Below are 20,038 nucleotides of genomic sequence, written 5' to 3'. Positions count from 1 at the left end.
GTCTTCCTGACTCCAGCCCTGGCATTCTATCTACTTTGCAACCTAACTGCCCACTTCCTTCCTTAGAGTTATTTAATTTACTGCATGTTTTTACCTAGTACAATAAAAGCTTCTTGAAGGCAGGGACCATTTTATGTCTTGCCTTTGTTCCCCCTCTCCCTCCTCGCTCCCCGTACCTAGCATAGTACCTTGCATGTAAATGTTATATTTCATACATTTTTGTTAAATGAATAAAAGGAATTAGGGACTTTTCAGGTGAGGAGGTGCTGCATAAGTAATTGTTTACAGGTGGGAATATCTCAGAGCCCCAAAGCTCAGAAATCTCCCTGGGAGTTTGTCTTAGCCTTTAAACCTCCAAAAGAGGAAATTGGTTCCAGGCAGGACTAATCCCTTCAATTCAGTTGTTCATGAACATTTAGTTCTTAGAAAGAAGGTAATCCACAGCTTTGGGTAGTGGCATAGCCAAAGGAAACATCAATTAGATAGTTCAATCACCATTTCTTTATTAAGTGAGTTGAACGATAGGCGTTCTGGATACGAAGACAAAAATGAAACTCTAATACTCCAGACTAAGTAGAGTCAGCTAATAGGTCTAGGAGTGGGTTTACTCCCTATTCTTAAGAATTCTTCCTCCTCACCCTCCATGGGAGCAAGATCCCTCAGCAGGAAGTAGGCTTAAGTTTTGGGATGATTTTTCACCCCCTCATCCTCACCCCAAGTGGTTCTCTAGACCAGGATAATGGGGCAAAGTAGAGCCAAAGGACTCACTTCCCCCTCAGGCTCCGTTTTCGCAACTTTGGTGCTGGAGAACTCCCTAGACCCATTTTTACAGGGTTGACTCTTCTCACCTGGTTTCTGGGAGGAGCAGAAGGAACAGGGATAAACTCCTTGGCAGAACTGCAAATTTTGGTGAAATTTTTCATTGGTGCTTTCTCTGTTCCCTTTTCCGTAGACATTGTATTGATGACATATTGTAATGCCCGTAATGTGATGATGCCCAAAGTCCTCATTTTAGTACTCTTTGTAGTTTATCCTAGGGCAGCTGGGTGGCAGAGTGGATGGAGTGCCAGGCCTGGAGCCAGAAAGAACGGAGTGCAAATCTGGCCTCAGATACCTTCTGTCTGTGTGACCCTGGGTAAGTCACCTAACCCTATTTTCCTCAGTTCCTCATCTATAAAATGAGCTGGAGAAGGAAATGGCAAACCACTCCAGTATCTTTGCCAAGCCAATCCCACAACTGAACAAAGAGTAACTAATCCTCTCTTGCTGCTTCCCAGTCACCCAAGGGACCCTTCCTCCTATCCAACCTCTCTTCTCCCTTAAAACAAAACAGAAACTCAAATTCCTTCAAAGACTAGGTCCCAGTTCTCCTATTAGGAACTGTCATTTAATTGAACTAACTTACATTGAGATCATAGGATTTAGAGCTAAAAGAGAGAGGCCTTAGAGGCTATCCAGTTCAAGCTTTTCATTTCACAGATGATGAAATTGAAATCCTATGGAAATGACTTGTCCAAAGTCACAAAGGTAGTTCAGTAACAGAGCTAGGATTTAAACTCACATCTTCTGACTTCAAATCTAGTGCTTTGCCCCACTATATCACAATGCTATTTCTTTCATGGCCCTCTCAGTGGTATGTGAATTGAATATTATATTCCTATATTGAAAGACAACATGGGTTAGTGGATACTGTGGGCTTGGAATCAGGAAAACCTGGATCTAGGTTCTGTGTCTGACATATACTGGCTGTTATACCTAATATACCTAATATATATCTTGGACTACCCTCTGCGTTAACCTGTACCTACCCTCCCTCCCCCTCACCAGGGTAAGCTTCTTGAAGGCAGGGATGATGTTTTTGTCTTTTCTTGCTCCTCCTCTGCTTGACACAGTGCCAGACACATAGTAAGTGCTTCATCAATGCCTGTGGATCTACTTCCTGCCTGCCCATCCCCTGAATTGCTGTTCCATGTTTGACTCTATGCCAAGCCTCACCGACTTTCAGAACGTTGAGACCCTGAAACTCTGAACCAGTCTATGGCTCTCAGGGAATTCATGGGGCTCCTCTGAAGTCACCCTTGTCCTTGGGTTGCTGAAGCTTATTTTGTTCCAGGTCCTAACAACTCAGAAAAGGCGCATCTGTTAGCAAAGGGTCATGGAATGCCAGGGAGCTGTCTTTGCCAGAGAGGTTTAAAGAACTAGTGGCCTGGCTGGCTAAAGTTAGGAACATGGTTGTCTTCAGAGGAGCAGCTACCTGACCTGCTCCATGCTCCTTTTCCCTCCCTGGGCCCCAGGAATGCTTCTTTGATCCCAGTTCCTGCAGCCCCTGTGGTCCTTCTCAGGATCAGCCTCTTTCACATGCCTTTGTTTTTGTTTTCTGGGGTTTGGGTTGTGACTCACTGGTGAATCTTGATCTCAAGTTGCTAATTCTACAGACAATGGACCAGGATAATACGTTCCCTTAGAACCCAGCCCTGAGAGACCTGCCCTTACCCCATCCTGGATGGCGCCCCACCAGGGTAGGGGATTTGCCTTTCTAGAGCTGGGCAGGCGACCCTGCTGACCCTTCCTTCAGGTCACTAATCGCTTTTTGCCTTCCTGTGTGTGTGCTCAATCAACAGAGATTGGCGCTTCCTGGTGCAGTCCTCCTCCTCTCCTTTCCACAGTGTATTTTTCTGTTCTAGTAATATGTGGTTATTTGCTTAAACTTAAAAAAAAAAAGGAAAGACATTACCTGTCAGGAAGGGCTTCTGTAGGGAGAAAAGAAAACCAGTGTTACGTTGTCTTCTTGTTGTTCAGAAATCTGCTCGAAGGAACTCCACCCAGAAGATGCTGTTTTCTTCCTTAATGACTTTTTAATCTGCCATTAGGGATGGAGTGGGATAGAGTGGAGGGATGCAAAACAACACGTTGAACATGAATCTAACCAAACTAGTCTGGAACTAGTTCTCATCAGTACTGGCTGCCTCTAGTAAACCTATGAGCTCAGATTAGAATCCATCCCCCTCTTTCCCACAGACAGAGAGGTAGAAAGAGAACCACAGGGCAGCACCAATAAATAATCTTTGATCCCCTCAGAAACAGAGGGAATCATCTAATGCAGGATGTTCTTAGTCTGGGGTTCATGGATTTATTTTCAAGAATGTTTAGATAACTGCATTTCAATATAATCGGTTTCCTTTGTTAATCCTTTGTATTTGATTTTATGCATTTAAAAGTAGTTTTCCAAGGAGGGGTCTATAGGCTACTCAGACTGCTGAAGGGATCCATAAGCACAAAAAATGTGAAGAACCAACTCATTTTACAAATGAGGGTACTGAGGCCTAGGTGGATAGAGTGACTTCCTGAAAGTCATGCAGGAAGTAGGGACTTAAATTCAGAACTTCATGAGACACATCAGTCTCTTTTGAATCACTACCTGGGTTGGGGACCACCCCTTATCCCTACCACATGCACAAGGAAAACTTGGGACAGTCATTGGTTTCTAAAGACATTACAGTGTGTTTTCTTTCTTTCTTCCTTCCTTCCTTTCTTTCTTTTTTCTTTCTTTCTCTTTCTCTTCCTCTCTTCCTTCCTTCCTTCCTTCCTTTCTTTTTCTTTCTTTCTTTCTTCCTTCCTTTCTTTCTTTCTTTCTTTCTTTCTTTCTTTCTTTCTTTCTTTCTTTCTTTCTTTCTTTCTTTCTTTCTTTCTTTCTTTCTTTCTTTCTTTCTTTCTTTCTTTCTTTCTTTCTTTCTTTCTTTCTTTCTTTCTTTCTTTCTTTCTTTCTTTCTTTCTTTCTTCCAGTCTTGCATGAGTTTCTTAGCTCTATAGAGCTCCTATTCAGCATTCGCACCAATCTGGAGCCAGTCTAAGTTTTAACCCTGAAAGTATCTCAGGCAATATCCAAAGCTCTACTAAATATAATTAAAAGGTTGCTGTTTACACAAAACTATTTACCAGCAGAATAATGCAAACAAGGGGGTAATGGAACAAAATGATAAAAGCAATCTGTGGGACTTTTATGTATGAATTTTCAGAACACTTTAAAAGCCTGTCTAGATGATTAGTGATAGGAAGATGTTTGAGTCGAGGAAGAGAATTTAAAAAAAAAAAAGGGAAATGAACTGAAAAAAAAAAAAAAGGCCTTGGTTTCTCAGGGTGATCTGGGGCCAAAGCCACCCTCTTGCCCTCTGAGGTTTGCTCAATGCTGCCTTTTGGACAGGCCCTGTACGACAAGGCCTCTGCCATTAGTCTTTTCACAGTTCCTGGAATGGCAGGACCTGGCTGGGTCGTGGGCTGCAGGCCTATTGGAGTGACCCTGGCATTTCTCAGAAATGAAGTGACTTTTATGTAATGACCCGCTGTGCAGCTGATCAGCAAGGAAGCAATGGAAAGTTTGGATTGTACTCCTTGTTATCAGTTTTTGAGGCTTTAATGCTGCAGAGTGAGGGTCACGGGGATAAATATTTAAGTAGCTGCCAGGTTTCTCACAGCCAGGGGGACTGAAGTTTACAAAGCCACCTACCAGCTCTCTTCACTGCATTTCTTTGCCTGGGATAAGCTAAATTGCTGGCAGTAGCCTGCCAGAAATTCTTGGGACATTGGGTTATAATTAAAGATCTTTATTTATGATATCATTATTATACTGTAAGTCTTATTATAATAAGGTTTGTAATGTGCCCCACTCCCTTCTCCCTGCCCCACCCCCACTCTTTTAACATGCTAAGTGGAACCTATGTATAAAACCAACACACACACCTTTTGCAATAATTGGCATTTATTTAGCACCTTAAAGTGTGCCAGCCTCTTGACCTTATTGAACATCACAACTCTGTGAGGCAAGTACTATATGTGGTATTATCTTTATTAAACAAGTGAAGAAATTGAGGCAGCAAGAAGCTGTATGTTGTTCCCATAGCTAGTAAGTGCCAGAAGCTGGATCTGAACCCAGGTCTCTCCAGACTCCAGGTTCAAACTCTTGCTCTAAACTTTGTTGGTTCTCAGTGCTCAGTGTCACATTTGAGCCCTTCCTTTAAAGTGGGCAGGGTAGATATTATCTCCATCTGCGATGGCTAACTGACTTTTAGTGTTCTATAGGTTGCCAGGTCTTTCTGGTTCCTGGTCAGTGTTCTTTCTGATGCATCATGTTACCCCTCACTTGCCTTACTCTGTTGGAAGAAGATGCTTGCCTTGGACAAGGCTTCTTGTCTCAGGACCTTTGTAGTCACATGTATAAAAGGAGAAAGTTGGATTGTATGACATCTAGGATTCCTTCCTGTACTACTAGTCTATAATTCTGGGCCTTTTCCATCTCTTGGCTACAGATCAAATGAGATGCAACTCTGGGATTTGAACTCAATTTTTTGAGTGCTTCTCGTGAAGAATGAGTAAATCCTGCAGGAAGAAACATTAGCTCTTTGGTGCCCTTGCAACATCATGTCAGCTACACGAACCCATACATGAACAGATAATGGAATTTCCTAAGATGCCTCATATTCTCTTTGACACTAAACATAGACCTTGGGAAGATCTGGGTCAACTCTAATCTACCCTCAAAGGTTTCTGAATGCTTAATGACCAAAAATTAATTCAAAATCAAATGTGTAATGAATCCAAGATATTTCTGGCAGCGTTTGTCTGAGTTGCATTGGGCAACTTCACTGTAGTCTTGATTCTGAACACAAAGCATACATACTTTGCACTGTGCATGCCTTCAGGCCACACAAGGCCAACAAATGCTGCAGAATCTGAGAAGGGGTCTGGAGCTAAAAAAGTTTAAGAAGACTTAGAGTGAATAAAGTGCTGGGCCCTGGATTCAAGAAGACCTGAGTTCAAATCCAGCCTCAGATACTTATTAGCTGTGGGACCTTGGATAAGTCACTTAACCTCTGTTTGCCTCAGTTTCCTCAAATGTAAAATGAGGATAATGATAACACTTAGCATCTTCCTCCTAGGGTTGTTGTGAAGATTAAATGAGATATTTGATATTAGTTCAATGCTTGGCACATAGAGACTCTTATTCAACATTTATTCCTTTCCTTTCATGGCACAAACCATTCTTTCTGCAGGAGGTCTTGCTGTCTGTCTCCACCTTTTCCTACTCCATAGCTAATATCTTCCCTCTGAGAAGGTGTTTCCCTTTTACACTGTATATATTAGGCATGTACATCCTTATTTACATGCTATTTCTCTCATTAGACTGTAAACTCCTTGAAGACAGGGACCATGTTCAGTGCCTGGTAATAGGTAATTTATAAATGCTTGTTGACTGACTGAACCTTGATCATGCCTGTTTTGCTCAGCAGTTTTCAATTTAATGAAAAATCTACTCTACCACTAGTTAACTTATCTGTCTCTATCGATTTGTATATCTATAGATATACATACATACATACATACATATATATATACATGTGTGTACACACACACATACACACACATACACACACACTTTAAGATTTTGCACAGTGCCTTGAGTGTAATATCTCATCTGATCTTTACAACAGCCGTGTGAAGTAGGTGGGGAAGGAGGAAGGGAACAAGAATTTATTAAGCTTTTACCATTCCCCAGGTACTGTGCAAAGTGCTTTCCAAGTCTCATTTGATCCTCACAATAGCACTTTGAGGTAGGTACTATTATTAACCCCATTTTATAGTTGAGAAAACTGAGGGAGACAGAGGTTAAGTAACTTGTCCAGGTTCACACAGCTAGTGTCTGAGACTAGACATAAAATATTGACGTTATTTGTCTCTTCTTATTTCTTAGATAAGGAAAAGATTAAATGATTCACCATTCCAAATTACTAGTAGATGTCTAAGATAGAATTCAAATTCAGATCTTCCTAACTCCAAGTCCAGAATTTTGTAACTCTATAATATATTGTACCTACTATGTACTAGGCACAGTTCTAGATACTGTGGATATATAAGAATAAAAGTCTCTTCTTTTCTTTCTCCTACCTCATTACTCCTGTTCATCTCCTATGACTAATTTCAACATTACTCTGGAATCAAAAGAAAGGGAAGCATAGGGATTAGATTCACAGATCCTAAGAAATAGAAGAGACTTGAGTGACTGCCTAGTCCAACTCCATTCTTTGTTGGAGAATGAAATTGATGTCCAAAAAGAAGTGACTTATCAGAGGTCACACAGCTAGGGTGACAGAGATGGGAGCCAGATCCAGTCTTCTTACTTAGAGTTGGAGAATTTGGAAGACACCTGAGAGATCATGGCATCCAACCCTTTCATTCTATGATAGAGAAAATGAGCCCAATGTGATGAAGCCTATACGTTAGGAGAAGGAATCAATTCATTAATCATCTTATGAACCTACTCAGTACAAAGCACTTTGCTAGCTGCATTGCTATTTAATTTATAGAAGGCTCATGGGTATATATAGTGTGTTATTGAATCATGGTGATATCAGTGCCCCCAAGATCCAGTCCCATGCTTTAAAATGAAAACATTCTCCACTTCCCTTCTTTTGAATTCTGGCTTTAACACTTACTGGGTGTGTGACCTTGGGCAAGAAACTTGTTTCTTTCTGTGCTCTCAATTTCCTCATCTGAAAAATGTGGCTAATAGTCCTTGTACTCCTTACTTCTTCAGGGCTCTTGTGACAAAAATGATATTAAGCATTAAAATAATGTGTAAGTGTGTGTTATTATTGTTGATGTTGGTGCTATAGATACCAGCTGATGCTAGCACCTCATAGCATCTTTCCCTTGTAGGTCTCAAATTAAATAGAGTAAATAGGAAATTGGGGCATACGGGATATACATTGGATAAAGAGAAAGGTACTATCACTATGTGTCGGGAGGGACTGCTTAGTCAGCAGTTTCCTATTATTTGATCTCTTGAAACTCCTACATCTATCATAGCTCCACATCCCCATTTGATGTTAACTCAAATTGCAAGGGTCAAGACCTATCCCTTTTCCTCTAATAGGTCACATTTCCAGCTTACTCACTCTCCAAACAACTATTTCACTGAGTGACCCAGGTAAAGGAACATATTTGACAAGGATATATGTTATCGGGAGATGGATGACTGAGATTGCTGAAGGATTCCTGCTTTTGTAATCAGCGTCTGTCCTATCCATTTAAAGTTGTCTTATCTCATTGAGGGTATCTCAGTGGTGTGTTACTTATTAGTGGGGCAGATCTTTGGGTGATTGTTAAATCTAAAAAAGCTTTGCTTAGTTTTCTTCCCATCTCCTTTCTCAAGCTCCCCTTCTCTATCCTGATACCCAAGGTGGGTGCCTAATGGCCCTAGCTTGGGATTAGTGTTAGAGCCCTGGAGATATAGAGCTTCTTCTTCAAGACCTCGAGTGTTGGGGAAGTCACGTCTGCTAAAGTCATTCCATTCTACTTTTTAGTGGCTTTGGTTATTATGGAGATTTTCCTTCCATTGACCTCTCTGCAACTTTCATTGGTACTTATTTCTGACTTTTAGGGCCAAGGAGAATGAGGATAATCTGTTTTGCATATAATGAACTTCAAGTACTTGAAAAAAATTTGTCATAAACAAATGGACCCTCAAAGTTGGAAGGAATCTCAAAGACTATCCTGTGGGCTGCAATATATTCCTAGTCATTACCCAAGTTAAAGACCCTATATATTGGATGTCAATCAAGAAATAGTTTCTTTTGCACCCAAAAGAAAAAAAAAATCTACTCATTTTTCTTATGAGAATATTTAAAATACTTAGAGATAGCTGTCATGTTGCCTTTCCCTCCACCAGTTCTTCTTTTCTAAATCTCCTATTCTCTTCTTTTTCTCACCCCTATTCTTTTCTTCTTTTTTCCCTCCCCATTTTTTTAGTAGTTTTCATACATCATGAAGGTACTTGGAACTGAATAGAATGCTACAGATATGATCTGACCAGGACAGAGTAGGGTGGGATGTCATTTTAGTCTTCTTGTACACTCTTTTATTACTATCACTCTAACTTTCTTAGCTGCCATGTCATATTATTGACTCAAGTTCAAGTGGAGTTTACAATCCACCAAAAATGCCACAAGAAAACACAAAATGTTACCTGAGGCTGTGTATGATGATGAGACAGAGCACTAGAGTCATGGGTCTTGGTTCGAATCCTGGCTTTACCACTTACTACCTATGGGACCTTCGTCAAATTCCTTAACCTCTTTGGGTCTCCTTTCCTCATCCTCAAAATGAAGGGATTTGACTAGATGAATGCTGATAAATCTTCGAGTTTAAAATCTTTGATGTGTGGCATGTTTCACCGTTCTGTAGTTGGTAGTTGAATTAGAACAATCAATCATAGGGCAGAAAATTCATCTTTATTTAAATTTAATCTTAGATCTGGCCTATTTTTTTAGCTTGACAAGATCTTTGCTAATTCCTAACTCTGTAATTCAGAAAAAAAAAAGCTGTCCCTCTCAGCTTTGTCATCTGTAAATTAGATGAAGATGCTGATGCTCTCTATGCTTTCATTAAAGTTAGTGGTAAGAATGTTGAGTTAAATAGACTTTTTGTGGAGTTAGAAGTCATGTCTAAACGAACATTTAAGTCCACCTGCCACATTTTATAGTCAGGAGAGCTGAGGCCTAGAAAAATGAGGGGTCTTGCCAAAATCAAGGGCATATGTTGCTTTAGTGGTAGCCCTCCATGGAACCTAGAATGTTTGATTCCTAATGTCCTGATTTGATACTGCTGACAACCTCCTCCTTTAGAGAATTCTTCTCTGGGTTTTCATGATTGTCCTCTCTTATTCTCCCTTCTTCTTGTCTCTCTTTCAAAGTCTCTTTTGCTGCATCTTGTGTCCCTCAAGGATCTATCCTCTTCTTTTCTCTCTATTCTTTGCTACTTGGTGATATCATCTCTTAGGTTAATCATTAATTCCATGCTTTAGGCTAAGGTCTTTTCAGGTACTCCCCTGGAGTGTTGTCCCTATTTATGTGCCCAATTGTGTCTTCCTCATTAGAATGTAAGATCCTTACAGGAAGGGATTTTTTTTTCTTTTTTCTTTTTTCTTTTTCTTTATATCTATCTTCAGTGCTTTAGCAATACTTATTTCAGAGAAGCTGAGGACAGACCATGCCTCATTCATCTTGGTATTACTCCCTTAGCATCTAATTCAGTTCCCTATACAGAGTAGCTGCTTTGTAAATTGTTAAATTAAGTTAATTTATTACATAACCCTTTATTTATAGCATTATTATTTATTGAATGCCCCATTGCTCAACTTTCCAATGTAGAAATTCATTCTTAAGAAAAAGGGAAAATACTGTGGGTCTGAGAAATACTTGCTGAGGCCCTCTTAATAACAGCTTCAAACTTCAAACTATGGGATTGGGTCATGTTCTTTCTGTTGGTGTGTTTCATCCAGATCATAGGGATGGAACTAGCTATTGCCTAAAGCTGCCCTTGGACCACCTGAAGTGGCTGGAAAGTGATAGGATAAGAACCACTAGGGATTTTTAAGGTCATCTGATCCACTCTCTTTGTTTTATAATCAAGGAAACTGAGCCACTGAGGGATGTGTCCAAGGTCTTGTGAACCATAAGTATTAGAGGGTGGGTTCAAATTCAGGTCCATCCTTTTTGTTACATTCTACTACAGCATTTACCTCATGACAGTATATATATATATATATATATAAAATGCATGAATCTAGAATCGGGAAGAGCTGGGTTCAAATTCTACCTCTGGTGCTTATCAGCTGTATGACCCTAGGAAAAAATCACTTAATCTTGTTGAGTCTTAATTTCTTTTTTTAATTTAAAATTTTATTTTATCCTGAACTTGAGAAATAAAACAAGCCTTTCCACACCCTAGATATAAAAACAAGAAAATCTGAAGAACATAAGCCTCAATATCCTCATATGTTCATACATAAAAATTTGTGTAATAACACCTACCTTTATTGGGTTGCTGTAAAAATCATATAAAGAATTTGTACCTAGAAAATTGTACTCAGGAGTCTCAGACTCAGTATGTTCCAAACAGAACTTATCTTTCCCCCCCAAACTTTCCCCTCTTTTGAACTTTCCTATTACTACTAAGTCACTTAGGTTTTTTCTAGGTCCTTCTAGTCACTTAGGTTTTCAACTTTGGAGTGTTTTGGATTCTTCACTTTCCCTTATATCACATATCTAATTTATTGTTGTTATGTATTTTTTCCTGGCTCCACATTTCTAACCTCCATCCCCCTTTTTCCACTCAAAGTTAACACTTCCACCACAGCCACAACTAGGTTAGCCCCTCCTCACCTATCATCTGGTCTTTTAAAATCGCCTCCTAATGGATTTGCCTGCCTCAAGGCTCTCCCACACTCCAGTCTGTCTTGCATACATCTGGCAAAGCCATTTTCCTAAAGCATACATGTGATCAAGACATTCGTCTACTCAATAAACTCTGGGAACACCCCATTATCCCCAGGAGCAAATAGAAACTCCTTGTCTGGCATTTAAAATCCTTTACAATATGGCTCCAACATACCTTTCTAGTACTGTTGTACAGTACTCTCCTTTACACACTCTCTAGTTCAGTCAAAAGGGTCTTCACGTACAATGCCTCATTTCTCATATCTATGGCTTTGTACAGACTGTCTCATATTCCTGAAATGCACCGTCTTCTCACCTTCTGCCTTTAAGAATACTTAGTTTCCTTCTAAGCTCCCCCAATGAAAACTTTTGTGATCCCTACAGCTGTCAGTACCCACCACCAGGAATTGTATTGATTTTGTATGTACAATATATGCATATGCATATTGTCTCACTCTTTGGAGAAGTAGTTGTTTCATTTTTGACTTTTAATCTCTAGCTTTGCCTGGCGTATAGTGGATGATTATTAAACACTTATTGATTTACAACGTGCTTAGCAAACCTGAAAGCAACATGTCTGCTATTATCTTTCATTTCTTTCCTTCTACCTTCCCCAAGCAATTATTAAGTAAGGAAGGGAGAAAGCATTTATTATGCATCTACTATGTGCCAGACACTTTGCTAAGTATTTTACAAATATTATCTCATTTGATTATAACAACAGTCTCATAAAAGTAGATAACATCATCTCCATTTTACAGTTGAAGAAACTGAACTAGTCAAACATTAAGTCACTTCCCTAGGGTCATATTGCTAAGATTTTAATTCAGTACTTCCTGACTCCCAGTGCAACACTCTATCTACTATACCACACCGCTGCCTCACAGTTCCTATGGGGAAAAATCTCTTCTGAAATTCCTTTCTCTTAAGATTTTCTAGAAAAACTGTCTTAAATCCTCTTGACACCCCTGTGGCAAAAAGAAAAACCCAAAAGATAGTTTGGTGATATGAACCATACCAATGGATTTGAAGTGATGTTTGCTGTTTTATTTTGTTTTCTCTTTTTTAATGTAAAACTTCCCAACTTCAACATTTTCCAGCATTTAACATGCCCCATTGTTTTCTGGAAATTAAGGGTGAATATCAGGAAAGGATATACATTTTAAGGCTTTTTGGTTTTGTTTTATTTTGATTACTAAAAAAAAAAAAATGTCCTAAGTGTTGATGGCACTCCTATCCATTTTCTGTCTGGCACCCCTGGGATTTTTTATGGTAATGACACTCATATTAGAGCCCTTTCATTGCTGTTTCCTTCACAATCAGAAGGGGCTGGGAAGAAGGAAGCTTTGAATCTTGAAGTCTTATGGTGGCTATTTGCACATCCCTTCCCCTGGAAGGGTTTCTGTATAGGACCAATTGCATTGAATATGTGGAAAGGAAGTCAGAAGTCTTGCCTCTTCCTTTAAGCCTCAGACTTTGCTTCTCTTTTTAAAGAAGACATCAAATGCTGGATGTGGGATTTTATGAGAGTCATTTTTCTATGGAGGAAATTTCTTTTTAAAAATTATTTTTAATGTTCAAATTAAAAAATTCCACTTAATAGTATTTTATTTTTTCCAATTACATGTGCAGATAGTTTTCAACATGCACTTTTATAAGATTTTGAGTTCCAAATTTTTCTCCCTCCCTGTCTTCCCTCTCTACTTGCCAAGACCCAAAATAATCTGATATGGGTTATACATGTACAATCATGTTAAACATATTTCCATATTTGTCATGTTGTGAAAGAACAATCAGAACAAGAGGGAAAATCCATGAGAAAGAAAAAACAAAAAAACAAAAAAAGTGAAAATAGTATGCTTTGATGTGCATTCAAACTCCATGATTCTTTCTCTGGGTGTGAACAGCATTTTTCATCATGAATCTTTTGGAACTGTCTTGGATGATTTTATTGCTGAGAAGAGCTAAGTCTGTCACAGTCAATTGTCTTACAGTGGAGCTCTGGTTCTGCTCACCTCACTCAGCATAAATGCATGTGGGTCTTTCCAGGTTTTTCTGAAATTTGCCTGCTCATCATTTGTTATAGCACAGTAGTATTCCATCTTATTCTCATAACTTGTTCAGCCATTCGCCAATTGATGGGTATTCCCTCAATTTCCAATTCTTTGCTACCACAAAAAGAACTGTTATGAATATTTTTGTACACGTAGGTAATTTTCCTTTTTTTATGATCTCTTTGGAATACAGACCTAGTAGTAGTATTGCTGGGTCAAAGGATATGCACAGCTTTACAGCCCTTTGGGTTTAATTCCAAACTGTTCTCCACAGTGGTTGGATTAGTTCACAATTCTACCAACAATGTATTAGTGTGCCAGTTTCTCCTCATCTTCTCCAAAATATATCATTTTCCTTTTCTGTCATATTAGTCAATCTGATAGGTAGGAGGAGGTGCCTCAGAGTTGTTTTAATTTGTATTTCTCTAATCAATAGTGATTTAGAGCATTTTTATATGACTATAGATAGCTTTAATTTTTTCATCTGAAAACTTCCTGTTCATATCCTTTGATCTTTTATCAATTGTGGAATGACTTGTATTCTTATAAATTTGATTCGGTTCTGTATATATTTGAGAACTGAGACCTTTATCAGAAATACTTGCTGTAAAAAATTTTCCCAACTTTCTGCTTTCCTTCTAATCTTGGTTGCGTTGTTTCTGTTTGTGCAAAACATTTTTAATTTAATGTAATCAAAATTATCTATTTTGCATTCCACACTGTTCTCTGTCTATTATTTGGTCATGAATTCTTCCCTTCTCTATTTCTTCTCTTCATTAGGGTTAGTGTTGTGTGAGACTCAAATGCCACCTGCTCCAAAGGGTTAGAAGGTGTTTGAGAAGTAACTTTCTTATTTCTGAAGTATTCAAATCTGACAAGTATTTCTAGGACCAGCCCCTCAAAATTTCTAATTAGGGCTATCTGCCTATCAAATGAACATTTCCTCAATCATCATTTAATTATCTACTTTACTAGTCTCTTTGTGAATTTCTTATATCTCTAATGCCCAACTATCCCATGACCATTCTGTATTGAAAATGCCAGGACTGGGGAGTGTTAAACCAAACAGTAAGGGTCAATAATATTGACTGAAAGCATCAAATCTAACTGGATTTCTCCTCAGAGAAATTTTCAATAGCACTGTATTTTCTAGGACATTTCAAGGTTTGCAAGTGATTTTAATCACTGGGTCCACACAACAAGAATATGAGTAGTGTAGTGTGATATTACAATATTAATACTGGTGGCTAACTACCTCCCAGGATTGATCTGAGGATCCAATGAGGCAAGGTATGTCTTTTGTAAACTTTATTCTTATCCACATTTTACAGATCAGAAAACTCAGACTTGAGTATTAAAGTGACTTACCTGAGGTCATATAGCCAGAGATATAATTAATTCTTTTTCAGCACTTTGTTCTTTCCTAAGTACTAACATGTGTGCTGCATTCTGCGATGGTCACTTCTCTTCAGAATTTGGGATAGGAATTCATTATTGGAAAAAAATTGGGAAAACTGGAAAGCTGTCTGGCAGAAATTGGTATAGACCAGTGTCTTATACCATTTACCAAGATAAGGTCAAAATGGATACATGACCTATGTGTGAAGAGAGATATTTTAAGGAAATTTTTTTTGGAGGGGGGAAGGCAAGGCAATTGAGGTCAGGTGATGAGACCAAGGTCATATAACTAATAAGTGTGTCAAGTGTCTGAGGTCAGATTTGAATTCAGGTCCTCCTAACTCCAGGGCTAATGCTCTACTCGCTGTGCCACCTAGCTGCCCTTATTGTAAGGAAATATGAAGAACATGGGACATATTATCTATCAGATTTATGGAAAGGTGAATAATTTATGAATAAATGATACAGAATAGTGTGAAGCATAAAATGAATGATTCTGATCACATTAAATTAAAGGTTTTGTACAACTAAAACAAGTTTAGCCGAGATCAGATGGAAAGCAGAAAAGTGGGAAAAAATTTTATAGACAGGTTTTCAGATAAAGGTCTCATATTTCAAATATATAAAGAACTTTGCCAAATCTATAAGAATATAAGTCATTCCCCAATTGATAAGTGACCAAAGAATATGAATACATAGTTTTCCAATGAAGAAGTCAAAACAACTTGTAGTCATATGAAAAAATGCTCTAAATCATTATTGATAGAGAAATACAAATTAAACAACTCTGAGATTTCATTTTACACCTTGTAGATTGGCTAAAATGATTGAAGGATAAAGTGACAAATGTTGGAGGGGATGTGGAAAAGTGTTGACGCTAATTCATTGTTAGTGGAACTATGAGCTAATTCAATCATTTTGGAGAGCAATCTGGAATTATATCCAAAGAATTATAAAACTGCTTATACCCTCTGACCCAACAATAACACTACTAAGTTTGTTTCCCAAGATGATAGGAAAAAAGGAAAAAGAACTCATATATTCTAAAATATTTGTAGCTGCTCTCTTTGTGGTGACAAAGACCTGGAAACTGCAACAAGTTGTGGTGTATAATTGTGATCAAATACTACCACGCTACAAGAAATGATGAACTCTATGATCTTGGAAAAACATGGATAGACTTGCACAAAATAATGAAGAGTGAAATGAGCTGAGCCAAAAGAACGTTGTATACATTAACAGCAATTGTTTAAAGAACAACTTTGGAGAACTAAGTCATTTTTACTATTATAAATACTCAAAGTAACTACAAAGGGTCTATGAAACAATATGCTATCTGCACCCAGAGGAAGAACTGATAAATAGAAGTATGTATAGAATGGTTTTACATATATTTGACATACGTATATGTGTCTAATGGTAGCCATCTCTAGTGTGGAAATAGGGGGAAAAGGAAGAAAAAGGGAAAAAGGTTGCATGATCATATATAATATAGTGTAATATAACTTTATAATGTGATATATTTATACAGTATAGTAATAATAGATTATGTATTTATAATATATATAGAATAATTTAATTATATATTTGAAAGGAATAGCAACTTGTCCGTAACAGAATTGCAATTTCGTGTGTAATCATCTCTTTTTATTCTATGGAAATGCTTGTTTTATTTCTTGAGTTCAGAATAAAATAAATAAAAAACTTGATTCTCATGACCGTGTTATTGCCAGATTTCAGTTTGTTTAGAATATATGATTAGAATGTATGAGGGGAATATAAGCCCTTTAAGGTCAGGAATTGTCTCATTTTTACATTTGTATCCCTAGCTTGCAGCTAGAACAGTGTCTGGCCCATAGAAGGTGCTTCACGTATATTTGCTGCTTAATTAGTCACAGTCTGTATTATTATTATGTATTCCATAGTGAAGTTGCATAATAGATAGAAGGCTGAATCTGTAGTAAGAAAACCCTGAGGTTTGAATCCTGTCTTGGATACTGACTTGGATACTGACTGTTTCCCTCAGTTTCCACACCGGTAAAATGAAGACAATAATAGCACCTCCCCCCAGGTTATTGTAGGGATCAAATGAGATCATATGTGTAAAGTGCTTTGCAAATCCTAAAAGAACTATATAATTTTTAGCTATTATTATTATTTTTGTTAATATTATTTGAGATTTGAGCTTTGCACAGACTAGATGCTGTATTTATTTTTAACAGCCATTAAAATTTTTTTTTGAGTTCCACATCCTCTCCCTCCCCTATTCTTTGAGAAAGCAATCAATGTGATATCAATTATAAATGTGAAGTCATGCAAAACATATTTACATATTAGCCTTGTTGCAAAAAAAAAAGCAAGAAATATAAAGTGACAAAATGTGCTTCAATTGGTACTCAGAGTGATTAGGTACTTTGTAAATACTTCTTGTATTGAGTTGGATCGCCACCATTTTGATGAGCGCTGGTCTGTATAATATATTTCCTTCATTCATCATCATGTCTCTTTTTAACTTTGACTTGTGAAAAAACTGAGATATCCTCTGAACTTAGCAGTGTGGTTGCCCTCTCTTTTCTGACTGAATTTTCTTCCTCAATGGTCATTCGTTCCCCCCATTCACCCCCAGTTCACTTCCTAGTTTCTTCTTGACCTGATGAGTGGTGATTTCATCCTTCCTGTCTGAAGATGACAGTACCATGAGTTGTATTTCCTCCATTTATTAACAATTCACGATCATCACATGGCATCGTTGTCTGCCTTGATTCTGGGACTATGGACAGATAGTTAAGAAAGGGAATTGTATTACCTGGTCTTGGAAACATGGTGAATATAGCGCTTCTTGTACTTTTCATTTCTTCCTAATTAAATGGTGTGACCAGAATTCCTGGGATACATTAAAAATAGTGAAGAGAACACAATATATTCATTCTCTGGTCTTTTAAAAACACCCCCTTAGCCACATGATTGCTTATCTTATCACTCTTCTTTCTTCACTAAAGCAGGTGACCAACACACTATTACTAAATACCACTGTTTTCCTAGTTTGAGCTACAGTATCCTTTTAAAATAGTCTGTAACTCAGTGTTTTTACTCCTTCAGAGAATCATAGAACTTCAGAGTTAGTTAGAAATGACCTTAGAAATAATTTTACTTTTCTCCTTCATTCATTTACTTCAAGAAATTTCCAAATACAAGTATGTGGGATTTTTGTTTGTTTACCCAGAGAACAATTTTTATTCAAAATCCATCCAACCCATACCTACAGGATGAATTCGTGCTATAACATTCACACAAAAATTATGTAATGTGTGCCTAAACAACTCCAGCGACTGGATAAGGATTGTGGTTAGTCCTAGTTAGTAAGAAATTCTTGCTTATTTTGAGATAAAATTTGTCTTCTTTCCACTGATCCTCAAGATTTTTTTTAGAGCACTTGGCCTGGATCTCTCCTTTGTGTTCTAAAGTTTCTTTGAATTCTTTGCCATTATTTCATAGGCTTTTTTTTTTTTGAAAAAAAGAGAACAGATGTTTTTAGAAAACAAATCTAGTGATTCTTTCATAGTTTGATTAAATATTGATTGTGCATCTCTTTCATGGACTGTTTTAACTGATTTGACCAATCAACATGGTAGTGGAAAAAATCCCAAAATCAACGGTTTCACTAAATTGATTGATATTCTAGTAAAATGATCTGGTAGGCCAGTCAAAATGGATTTCTGTGCTGATATTGTCTTTCAAGTAGGACACCAAAACAATAATAATCCTAACAGTACCACACAGATAGATGGACGGCCAGGATATGGACTATCTGTATACACATATATGCCTACACATATGTAGATGCACACATGCCTACTACACATGTATATTTGTGCAGATATACCCATGCATGAATTTATGTCTAGGCATACACGTATACCCACAGACACACATACATATATATATGTTCCTTATGTATGTTTTGTTGTTGTTCAGTTGTTTCAGCCATGCTTAACTCTTTGTGACCACATTTGGGTTTTTCTTTTGACAAAGATGGTAGAGTGGTTTGCCACTTTCTTCTCCAGCTCATTTTACAAATGAGGAACTAAGGCAAACAGGGTGTCTGAGACCAGTTTTTGAGTCAGGAAGATTCATTTTCATGAGTTTGAATCTGGCCTTAAACAGTTATTAGTTGTGTGACCCTGGGCAAGTCACTCTCCGTTTCCTCATCTGTAAAATGAACTGGTGAATAAAATGGCAAACCTCTCTAATATCTTGCCAAGAAAGCTCCAAAGGGATTGCGAAGAGTCAAATACAACTGAAAAATGACTAAACAACAATCTCTCTCTCTCTCTCCCTGTCTATTTGTCTCTATAATATATGTAATATATATTATATATTCACATTTATTCACATGTATTCGAAATATATTTGATAAATACTGAACTGGAGTTATAATTGAGTAGGTAGAGGGCTGAAGCATGGTTGTGGTGATAGATTTCATTTGGAAAATTTATTATCTCTTTCTGTCTCTTTAACTACAGAATTCTTCCAGTAATGACGTGTGATTGTGAATCATGAAACACCAGGATCTTTGAAGAATTCAGAATACCTAACCTTTAATAAATACTTTAAGATTTGTTGGACATTGTTCTTGGCATCATCATCATAATATACATTTATTATTATTGCTTTTTTATTAGTAGTACTCACTATGAATATTAAGAAGTGTAGTTCAGAGGAGAGCTCTTTTTGAAATCACTTAGAAGCAACCTGGTACATAGAGTATGGAGGGGGCACCTCTGTTATGATCATTTCTACTCCCTCTCCCTGACCTACAATCTCTACTAAATAATATAAAAGAAAATATGAAAATTGTAAAGAAATGCACAGAAAACAAAAGTAAAGAAATGTAAAAATGTAAAGAAAATAAAAGTTTAGATTTGGAAAAAAAACTCTGGGTGGATCTTTTGATTGACTGACGACTAAAATGACTTGTGATTTTGGTGTAGTGTGGACAAGATTGGCTTTGATGTTAAATTGCTTTGAGAATTGAGGCAAATACCTACCCCTCTTTGTTCTTCATCTGCAAAAAGAGTTGGTTGGACTAAATGAAAGTCTTTGAAAGTCTCTTCCAGTTCTAAAGTGGTATAATTCTGACCCTGTAGGAGTTAGATTTAAGTCCTTACATATCAAGCCCCAGAAAAATTGCAACAGCCATAAAATTTTGCATCCCAGGCCAATGTTCAGCTCTCTTGGCCTTTCACTTCCTCTCTGTGTTTTGATTAATTTAACCATGCAGAAAACTCCACCCTGAACCAGGGAATTCCCTATTTG

The 20,038-nt window shown here is 37.6% G+C and overlaps 1 long non-coding RNA gene across 1 annotated transcript; it reads left to right on the top strand.

Annotated features, from left to right (window-relative positions):
* Positions 1–279: 279 nt before the first annotated feature.
* LOC140498231 (uncharacterized) lies at positions 280–19,656 on the top strand. Its single transcript, XR_011965030.1, has 3 exons — positions 280–433; positions 1,028–1,135; positions 19,246–19,656. It is a non-coding gene; the product is annotated as an uncharacterized lncRNA (long non-coding RNA).
* The last annotated feature ends 382 nt before the right edge of the window (positions 19,657–20,038 follow it).

Source organism: Notamacropus eugenii, chromosome 4 (genome assembly GCF_028372415.1).
Source record: "Notamacropus eugenii isolate mMacEug1 chromosome 4, mMacEug1.pri_v2, whole genome shotgun sequence".
Lineage (NCBI taxonomy): Eukaryota > Metazoa > Chordata > Mammalia > Diprotodontia > Macropodidae > Notamacropus > Notamacropus eugenii.
Note: the sequence above shows the minus strand (reverse complement) of the source record. Positions and strands in the feature narration are given on the sequence as shown.